Below are 10802 nucleotides of genomic sequence, written 5' to 3'. Positions count from 1 at the left end.
CGAGCAGCTATAATAGAGATGAAACAAGTGGATTACTTTGCAAATTGTTTAAATGTGTTTAGCCTATAAACTTCCCTTCTTTGTCTTAATAATTGTATCTGTTTTATGACAACAGCTGGCATTTTTTTAAATCTAATTTGCACTTTGTAAATTGTGTTATATTTTTCTACTTTCTTGATCTGTGCGATCGAAATAAAGTATTATGTCTGACTTTTATGGTGTCAGTTTTTAGTCATTGTTCGCATTCACTGAGTAATATGCGATACTACTACAGAGAGGGGTCAGAGACTCTTGTGGCCATCTGCACATTGTATTTAGGGTGAGTTTGGAAACAGTGTTAAAGACAGCGCAGAGGGTGATCATGGCGAGAGGGTTGTTTTCTTTTGTGAACAAAACATTTTCTCTCACCGTGTCCTCGTCTACTTTAGTATATTTTGATCTTGAAGGTTGAATGACAGCTTTCTTTAGAACATAACAAATTGTGGGTATTAACCTGCATTGAGAGCAGGGGATCATTGATCCCTGGTGGCAATAATGGGAAATACTCCTGTTGAGTCAAAACAGATGTTCTGCACTCAAGTGAAAACAGATTGCATATCTTGACAGTAAGGGTGGGCAAAATTAGGACTTCTCCTGGAGAGTTGGGGGAAGATTACAAATAGTGCATTTTCCAAAGGCTGCAAATGTTTGTAAACTTTGAAAAACTTTGCTTGTGCAAGAAAATCCTTGCAGAAATAGATTTACATGAAAAGTGTCTCACACGAACATTTTGAGAGCGACATCTATTACGGATGAAGTTTTGTTCAGTTGTATTTCCTGAAAAACATACTTATGCAGAGTTTTATTTCCCCCAGTTTAAATTAATTTTGCAACGGAAATGCTTTGCAGCTTTGCAGATCCCTAATTGACTGTTTATTTTATAGAACTATTGATATTTTGTACGTAACAGTAGATCACAAACAATGAGTGTACGTTGTGCACCAAGGTTTTGCGACCTACCTGTAATTTTGCGATGAAACTTCTAGACCACTGGCTTTCCCCACTCCCCCCACCATATGGATCACTACTTGATACCCAAAGGAGACACATCGCCTGCCCTTAAAAAATGAAACTGAAAAGTTTAATTTCAATTTTTTTTAATGCATCCTGTTTTCCTTTATACTATAAGCTCTATAACGTCATCAGCCCATTACCTTCTGAAAGAAGTTTTAGGTCTTTTACTAGATGGACATGCTCACTTGCGAGCTGTTAAGCAGCTAAATGGGCGCTGCAAACATTAAAACCTGGTAAAGTGCCTTGGCAGCTCATAAATGATAGCGCGACATTTGAACTTTATAACTTGACTATTACCCAAAAAATGATGGACTAAAAGACGGCACTTACTTGAGGAGATGGAAAGCACTCTATGTTCTAAAACAGAAGAGCAACATATAACACGAGGCCTTATGTTTAAAACTATTTTGCGGTTGTAATGGCTCCAATTTTGAGATTCTGCGAATACCACTGATTCACAAAATCGGAGTCTTTGCAACCACAAAATAGCTTATGGGTATGTTCAGAACCTACATTTATAACTCATTGCCGAATTGCAAAAATAGCTTGCAGCTGCACACCGAATCACAAACTGAAAGGTGCATGGTAAGGACGTCCCTTCCAATTTGCGATTTCTTATGGTATATATCAATGGTTTGCGACCGTAATTGCAGTCGCAATTCATTGATAGGTTGCTAACTACTCAAATGAGGTGGTAACCCACTTTTAAACTGGAAGAGGTCCCTTAGGGACCCCCTCCCGTTTGTCAATGTTCTAAAAAACATTTTTAGGAGTAGACAGTGAGCAGATCTGTCCTTGACTGCACCCCTTGTCCTCGCTGTGACTGCAAATCTTTCCCTGACTTTGGCTCCAGTGAATCTAACCCCAATGCCATCCAAAGCCACTCGCACAAAACCCCTTTTAGTGCCATGATCAACACCACCGGCGCACATATGAACGCCAATCCTGACCTCACTTACCCCGAAAGTGGAAGCAATGATGCTTTCAGATTTGTAGACCCGCGCTCTACCGCCTAGCCCTAGACAATTTGCCCATCATGAATTTTAATTTTTAATTGGCTCTCATGAATTAAAAAAAGGAATGCAAAAACAACAGGTTTACAAAGCATCCCTGAAAAAATATCAACATGCTGTTCGTAGAGTCCGGATCAATGACTTTGCATAGAGGATTAAACAATCCTCAAACTCTACTAAGGACATTGACATTATTGTAAACTCCTTCATAAAGCCCGAGTTACCAGAGGCCGGTCTCCCCCATCAGTAGAACATTGTGAACTACTTGCAGACTACCTTCTTGGAAAAGTGAGGAACATTTACAATGCTCTATCGGGTTCAGTAGGCCACAAGGGCAGGCCAGAAGGAATGCTTTTAGTTAATAGTCGTAGAACCGAACTTCCTACATTTCCACAATTGCTTAAAGAGGAAGGTATTAAAGTGGCAAGTTCAGTTAAATCATGTTCATCACTTGACCCTGCTCCAAAGGATGTTCTATTAAAAGGGGGAGATGTTATGTTTCCGCTTTGACAGACATATATAATCTGCCCCAAAAAATTGCAGTGTCCCAGAACAATGGAAACATGCCAAAATTCGCCCTCTACTTAGGAAACCCATGCTGGACTCTGAAGGGGCAGAAAACTACAAATCCATGTCATTACTCCCTGGAGTCAGTAAGAGTTTAGAAAAGACAATAAACAGGAGTTTCACAGAATACCTGGAAGCCAATAAAATCCTTCCCCTCACTCAAATAGGTTTCCTCTCAGGGTGAGGCACTGTTGAAGGCCACTGAAGATCTTAAAATGGTCCTGGATCAGGGTAGCTCAGCGGCTTTGATCCTCCTTGATCTAAGTGCTGAATTTGATACTTTCTCCTATCGGATCCTACTCCACCCGGTTCAGTGACTAAATATCGAGGGACATAATATAGAATGCCCAAAATATCGACTTCAAAATATAGAAGTACAGAATGTAGAATCCCTATCTACAAACAGGTAAATACTAAAATATCGATTCCAAAATATAGAATGTTAAAATATAGTTAGCTAAAATATCGAATTTTTTAAATGTATTGAAAATAATATAAAAGTAATTAAATATTAAAAACAATTAAATAAAACATACTTAAAATAATATAAAAAAGCTAAAAATGTAAAAATAATAAATGTAATGTAAAAAAAAGTCGAGATTTTGTTGGATAGTGAGAACGTAAAAATCCAGTGAGTGCAACAGTTGGGAAAACGTTGGATAGCGTAGGGTTAAAAATTACTATTCCCACTCCAAAGAGTGCAACAGTAGGGAAAGCGTTGGATTGCGGGAGGGTAAAAATTACTATTCCCACTCCAGAGAGTACAACAGTAGGGAAAGCGCTGGATAGTGGGATGGTAAAAATGACTATTTCCACTCCAGTGAGTGCAACAGTAGGGAAAGCGTTGGATAACGTAGGGGTAAAAATTACTATTCCCACTCCAGTGAGTGCAACAGTAGGGAAAATGTTGGATAGCGTAGGGGTAAAAATTACTATTCCCACTCCAAAGAGTGCAACAGTAGGGAAAGCGTTGGATTGCGGGAGGGTAAAAATTACTATTCCCACTCCAGAGAGTGCAACAGTAGGGAAAGCGCTGGATAGCGGGAAGGTAAAAATTACTATTCCCACTCAAGTGAGTGCAACAGTAGGGAAAGCGTTGGATAGCGTAGGGGTAAAAATTACTATTCCCACTCCATTGAGTGCAACAGTAGGGAAAACGTTGGATAGCGTAGGGATAAAAATTACTATTCCCACTCCAGTGAGTGCAACAGTAGGGAAAGCATTGGATAGCGGGAGGGTAAAAATGACTATTCCCACTCCAGAGAGTGCAACAGTAGGGAAAGTGTTGGATAGCGGGAAGGTAAAAATGTCTATTCCCACTCCAGTGAGTGCAACAGTAGGGAAAGCGTTGGATAGCGTAGGGGTAAAAATTACTATTCACACTCCAGTGAGTGCAACAGTAGGGAAAGCGTTGGATAGCGGGAGGGTAAAAATTACTATTCCCACTCCTGAGAGTGCAACAGTAGGGAAAGTAATGATTGAATATTAAAATAAGATTAAATTAATTATCAATACCAATAAAAAATTAATAACAAATAATTACCAATTAATGAAAATGAATTACCATTGAAAAAAATGAATTACCAATTAATAATTAATGATCAATTATCAATACATATAAATCAAAATTTATATTTACTTTATTATAAATAATTTACTTCCCACCCAATTCCCCTATAAACCCACAACCCACTCCCAATAATAAAAAATACAATTAACATTATCAATGAATAAAAATTAATTAGCAATTAATAAAAATTAATTACAATTAATAAAAATTAATTACCAAGTAATAATTAAATATCAATTAATTATCAATTCACATAAATAAAAATTAAAATTTACTTTATTACAATTAAATTACTTCCCACCCAATTCCCCCTATAAACCCACAACCCGCTCCTAATATTAAAAAATACAATTAACATAATTATCAATTAATCAATTAATAAAAATTAATTACCAATTAATATAAATGTATTACCATTTAATAAAAATTAATTACCATTTAATAATAATCAATCAACTAATTAATATATATTAAAAAAAAAAAATTACTATAATTAAATTACTCCCCACCCTATTCCCCTATAAATCCACAACCCGCTAAGGAATTAGATTACACAAAAATTAAATTACATAACATGCATTATTTAAAAAAAATTAAACATATATTACAAAAATAATACATAATTTTAACACATATACTACCATACATAACACAAATAACACACAAAAAATTGATATTATGGAAATCTATATTTTTACATTCGATATTATGGAAATCAATATTTCATACCCCAATTTCGATATTCTGTCCTATCTATATTTTGGTAATTCGATATTCTGTGCTATCTATATTTTAGAGTCGATATTCTGCCCTGTCTATATTTTGGATTCTATATTTTGGTTGTTTACCACTCCACCCATTGAAAGAAGTAGGCATTACAAGGAACGCCTTAAAACGACGTGCCTCCTTTCTGGAAAACCGAAGTTTTAAAGTGAGTAATGGGTCTTTCCTCTCATCTAGCCATCAGTCGAACAGTGTGGTGCCACCGGGATCTTCTTTAAGCCTCACGCATTTCAATGTGCATGTCCGCCCTTTGTCTGATATAATCTTCTTTTCTGGCTTTACGATGGTATTTTACACAGATGTAACCTGGATGATTGTTTCTTTATCACAGACATAGGATCCACCCCCATGAGACTTAACAGCTGTCTAGGAAAGGTCTCCAAATGGATGGCATCTAGCTGCCTAAAGCTAAATGGGGAGAAAACTGAGGTTTTGGTGGTTGGCAACAACGCAACCCTCTGACCAGATAAGCTGGCCTCATTCTTTAGGAGAACGCCAAGTGCTAAGGGTTCACTTTGGACAAACATCTTTTCATGGCATCCCAAGTAAAGAGGGTGTCTGGCAACTGCTTCAGTATCCTGAGAGCCTTAAGGAAAACTCTGATGAAATGGCTTGTGATGGAGTCACGAAGAATTGTGATCAAAGGATTGATTCTCTCTCGCCTCAACTATGGCAACTCGTTGTACCTAGGCAGCCCATTGTCAGTCATCCATAAACTTCCAGTCATTTAGAACGCTGCTGTTCGAATATTGTTAGGCAATCCTAAAATAGTGTCACTGAATAGTCTACACTGGCTGCCCATAAGTTGCAAAGTACGATCCAAGGCATTATGCATCACACATCGGGCAAAACGTTAAAGTGGGTCCACGTGTTCTCCATCAAGTGGTCCCCTCCCACTGGACTGACAGGGCTCTCAGGTCCAGCAACCTCGAACTTCTTGCTGCTCCCAGTTAGAAGAGGTAGAAGTGGATGTCGCTCCTTCACATTTCTGGCACTCAAACTCTAGAACTCTCTGATGATCAGCCTCAGAATAGACAACAACTTCATGAGTTTTAGAAAGAAACTAAAAACCTACCTGTTCCCCTAATCTTCTTTAGTTACCCTTACTCCAGCAAGTATTGAATGCGCTGGGAAGCCCGTTGTCGGGTAGCCATGCACTGTATAAAACAGGTGAATAGAATAAATATAATGTACCATACTACACCCCACATTATCATTTACACAGTCTTGATGTTATGTTATGTTATGTTATGTTATGTTATGTTATGTTATGTTATGTTATGTAATTATAATTTGTATAGCACACTAATACCCGTGGGTGTCTAGGCGCTTCCGGTTCTGCACACTGTGTCAGTAAAAGCTAGTTTCTAAAAAGCCATGTCTTGAGTTGTTTCCTAAACTCAAAAAGAGAGGGAATCCTCCAACGATAAAGTGGAAGGGACTTCCATTCCTTAATGGTATTGTAGCTGAAACTCCTCCCACCCCAGTTCGTCCTTTTTAATCTGGAAGTGGGCATCAAGTTGGCATTGGCTGAACGTAAAGGTCTATTAGGAGAATACCAGCTGAAAATGTCCCAGAGAATTTGTGGGCCTTCTCTGTGCAGTGCCTTCTGTGCAGTGCAGAAAGCCTTGAATTTAACATGCTGACCAACTGGCAGCCAATACAAGTCCTGGATACCTGACCCGATGGACTGAAATTTGGGAACATCCAGGACTAATCTGACGGCGGCGTTTTGCACCGCCAGCAGTCTTCTGAGTAGATTGGATTGGAGGTTGATATATAGACCATAACAAGAATCCAATGTTGATAAAACCAGGGAGGTCATCTCCGTTTTTCTGGTGTTTTTAGGAATAAATGGGAGAATCTTGCATAAGGTTCTAATGGTAAAGTATGAGGAAGACACAACCTTAGAGACCTGGGACTTAAGATTAAGTTTCTCGTCTATAATGACCCCAAGATTTTTAGATTTGGCTACTGGTGTGGGAGGGGGGCCAAGGGTGTCTGGCCACCAAGCTGGTGACAACGGTGGTAAAAGGTTTCCAAACAACACCACCTCAGTTTTGCTTGAGTTCAACTTCAAGCAGTGCTTACTCATCCAGTTGCTCAGTGTGATCATACAGTCATTTAGTTTGAGGGAGTAGTTAACTTCCTTATCCACTGTAGAAATTACCAACTGGTTGTCATCGGCATAGGAAGTAGGGATTAGGTCAAAACTTCTAATAAGAGGAGCGAGTTCGGAAAAATAAATGTTAAAAAGCCTAGGGCTCAACGAGGAGCCCTGCGGAACCCCACAAGGCAAGACAAAAGGTGCTGACTTAAAATCGCCTAGGTGTACTGTTTGGGTTCTATCTGATAAAAACGACGGTAAAAGGGAGAGGGCCTTTACTCCTATACCTATGGCTTTTAGTCGTTGAAGAAGAAGTGTATGGTCCACGGTATCAAACGCCGCGGATAGGTTGAGCAGAATGAGAGCTGCCGACCCTCCGTCATCCAGGGCAGTGTGAATTTCCTCCGTGGTCTTTATCAGAGCCATCTCAGTGCTATGACTAGCTCTGAATCCAACCTGGCTCTGGTCTAGGATTTGATTCTCTGCAATAAAAGTGGAGAGTTCAACATTTATTATTTTCTCAAAAAGTTTCACAGGAAGAGGGAGTATCGCGATAGGAAGGCAATTGCCCGGGTCCGTTATGTTCAAGTTTTTTTTTTAGAAGCAGCAATATACAGGCCTGTTTCCACATGGTAGGAAAAAGTCCTTGCAAAAGCATCTGATTAAACATCCTAGATAACTGCAGACTAATAAGATGGCTGATGTTTTGTAGGATCCTAGGAGGACAGGGATCATCCGGAGATTCTGATTTGGCCGTTGAAAGAAGCATAGCTATTTGAGTTGAAGATGTAGGGGTAACATTTAAAAAAGACGCTTTGACACTGGCTTCCTGTTCTATAACATTGGTGTTAGATTTGTGGTTAGCAAACTGATCATATATTTTATCCACCTTTATTTTAAATGAGTGAGCAAGTGTGTTGCAAAAGTCTTGGTTACAGTTGACGGAATCATCTTTTGTAACTATAGTCAGGTTCTTTATGGTCTTAAAAAGTTGAGCTACCAGCCTTCTCTATTTGCAATGTGTAGTATTGGCTCTTCTTAGCAATTAACTTTTTCTTATAGTATGCCAGCATGGATTTATACTGAACTTTTTCTGGTGCTGGTGTCTGGTGACAATCAATATGATGATGGCAATATTTTTGATAACCTTCAGGATGGCTGATCTAACAAGACATTGGACTCTCCTCAACAAAGCCAACCATGGCTACAGAACACTGCATCACAGTGACTGGATGACAGGATGACTTCATCACACAGATTCGGGAGGTGGCTGAGTCACTTAACCTCATTCTGCTGACACAAAAAATCACAATCTACTCAGGAGCCTCTGTTCTCCTTTAAAAAGGCTTTAACCAACGTTCTGGTGAGCACCTGGAGAAAACCATGATCTTGCCTCCGGTCAATAGAGAGGTGTTGTGGTGGCATAGACCAGCTCCAAGAGATCCAGACTCCCCATTGCAGCATTCCACCCCAGCGAGTACAATCGTCCAGGCATGAACAAGCCAATAGAGCCCGAATGCATTCCCTACCACACCGCCTGACAGGAAGTCAAAAAGAATGGTGACATTCGCTAAACAAATGTTTCTGCACTAACCCCTGGACATGCCACCTGCACCATAACTCATCCTGGGAACCACTTGTCCTTCCTGTATGTAGAGGTTCAAGCTCTCTTTGCCAACAGAGACCTAGAGAGGGTGCTGGAATCAGAGTTCTGGACTGATTGCTACTCCACTTACTTTCAGGTGTTGAAGAAGGATGGCGGACTCTGTCCCACTTTAGATCTTTACCCTCAGAACTTGTTTCTCCGGAAGGAGAAGTTTAAAATGCTTACCCTGCCCCAAGTTCTATCTGCCCTGGATCCAGGATATTGGATGGTAATGCTGGATTTGCAGGACAGATATTTTCACATCCCTGCCCAACAGATGTTTCCTGCAGTTTCCGGAAGGCCAGGAGCACATTCCTTTCACTATGCTTCGGCCTCACCAGCAAAACTCAGGTGTTCACAAAGGTGATTGTAGTGGTCGCAGCCCAACTGTAGAGGTTGGGAATACCACTTTTTCCATACCTCGACGACTGGCTGCTAAAGACGGACTTGCCTGAGACAGCTGCAAGCCATCTCCAGACAACGTCACACATGACTCCTTCACAATGGCTCATCTTCAACTGAGCTATCCTGGACATGGTGCTTTTTTGAGCCTTCCCTCTGCCTCAACGAGTTCAGGACATTTAAGCTCTGATCTAAATGTTTCAACCCTTAACCTTTGTCTCAATTAGAGTGGCTTTGAGACTTCTGGGACTCTTGGACTCTTGACCTCCTGCGTCGTGCTTGTGGACCATGCAGGGTTGCACATGTGGGCTCTACAGTGGATCTGAAGTCTCATTGGGCTTAACATCAAGGGAACCTGTTGGAGTCCTTCCAGGTGTCGAAGGTGACCAGTGGCAGACCCCTTTTCCTATTCCATCCATAGCTTATGGTTGTGACAAATGCATCATTGCTGGGTTGGGGAGGGCATCTGGAAGAGGTGGAGATGAGAGGACTCTGATTTCCAATGGAGGCTCACCTCCACAGAAACTTTCTGAAGTTGCGAGTGATCTGCCTGGCCCTGAAAACATTCTTCCCATCAAAGGGACGAGGGTCACGGACAACATTACCGCCATGTAGTATTGAAACAAACAGGGCAGAGGGGAGTTGGTGGACAAGTGAGAGGGGGATCTGCACCTATGAAAGAGGTTGAACTTTCAGGGCATCTCACTGATTTCCCACCTGGTAGGATTGGGTCAGGGTGGACTACCTCATCCGGCATTGCCTAGTGGATCACAGTTGGAAGTTACACTTTAAGGTGGCACATGACATCATCCAGGAATGGGAAGAACCCTGTCTCAATTTTTTTCACCACTGCAGAGAACATGCAGTGTCAAAATGTTTGCACGTTGGAATTCCCAAGGCAGTGCTTCCTCAGAGATGCCTTCTGCTAGCATTGGGGGTCGAGACTTGTGTATGCCTTTCCATGCCTCCCTTTCCTGCCAGGGAACTCAAGAAGATCAATAACGACCCGGTCCAAGTCATCCTAGTGGCTCAATACTGGGCGAGGAGTGTGTGGTACCTGGAACTTCTGACCACGAGCACAGGCTCTCCAATCCGGCTCCCCCCTTGGGTAGACCTCCTGTTGCAGCAACAGGGCTTAGTCTTGCAGCCGAGCCTGCACAACTTGCTCCTACAGTTGATGGCAAGCAATCTTTCTCTAGAGGTGGTTGGTGTCATCTTGGCAGCCGGACGTCCATCAATCAAATCAATTAATGCAGTATGCTGTGAGAAGTTTGTTGTCTGGTGCTCTTCCCAAACAATGGAATCAATGGATGTGCAGCTATTGGAGGTTCTCCTGTTTTGTTAAGTCATTATCCCAGCAAGACCTTGCTGTGGCAACAGTTAAAGTTGACCTCTCTGCCCTTTCGGCCTTCATACGTTAACCTGACCAGCTATCTCACTTCAAGTCACCAGTGGCGGTGCATTTTTTGAAGGGGCTGGTCTATATGTTCCTGTCAACTCCATTTGGTATGCCACAGAGGAGCTGTGAATGCCAGAAATGTCGGTTCATTCGACTGACATTTCTAAATTTGGCAGTCAGGACCTCCGCAATGGCGACAGAGTAAAACCGAACTGTGTTCCTTGAGGGTGGTGTACAGGATTAATCCAAGTGACTTGGTATTC

Source organism: Triturus cristatus, chromosome 1_1 (genome assembly GCF_964204655.1).
Source record: "Triturus cristatus chromosome 1_1, aTriCri1.1, whole genome shotgun sequence".
In the NCBI taxonomy this organism is placed as follows: Eukaryota; Metazoa; Chordata; class Amphibia; order Caudata; family Salamandridae; genus Triturus; species Triturus cristatus.
The sequence above is the reverse complement of the archived record's forward strand: the minus strand, read 5'-3'. Positions refer to the sequence as shown.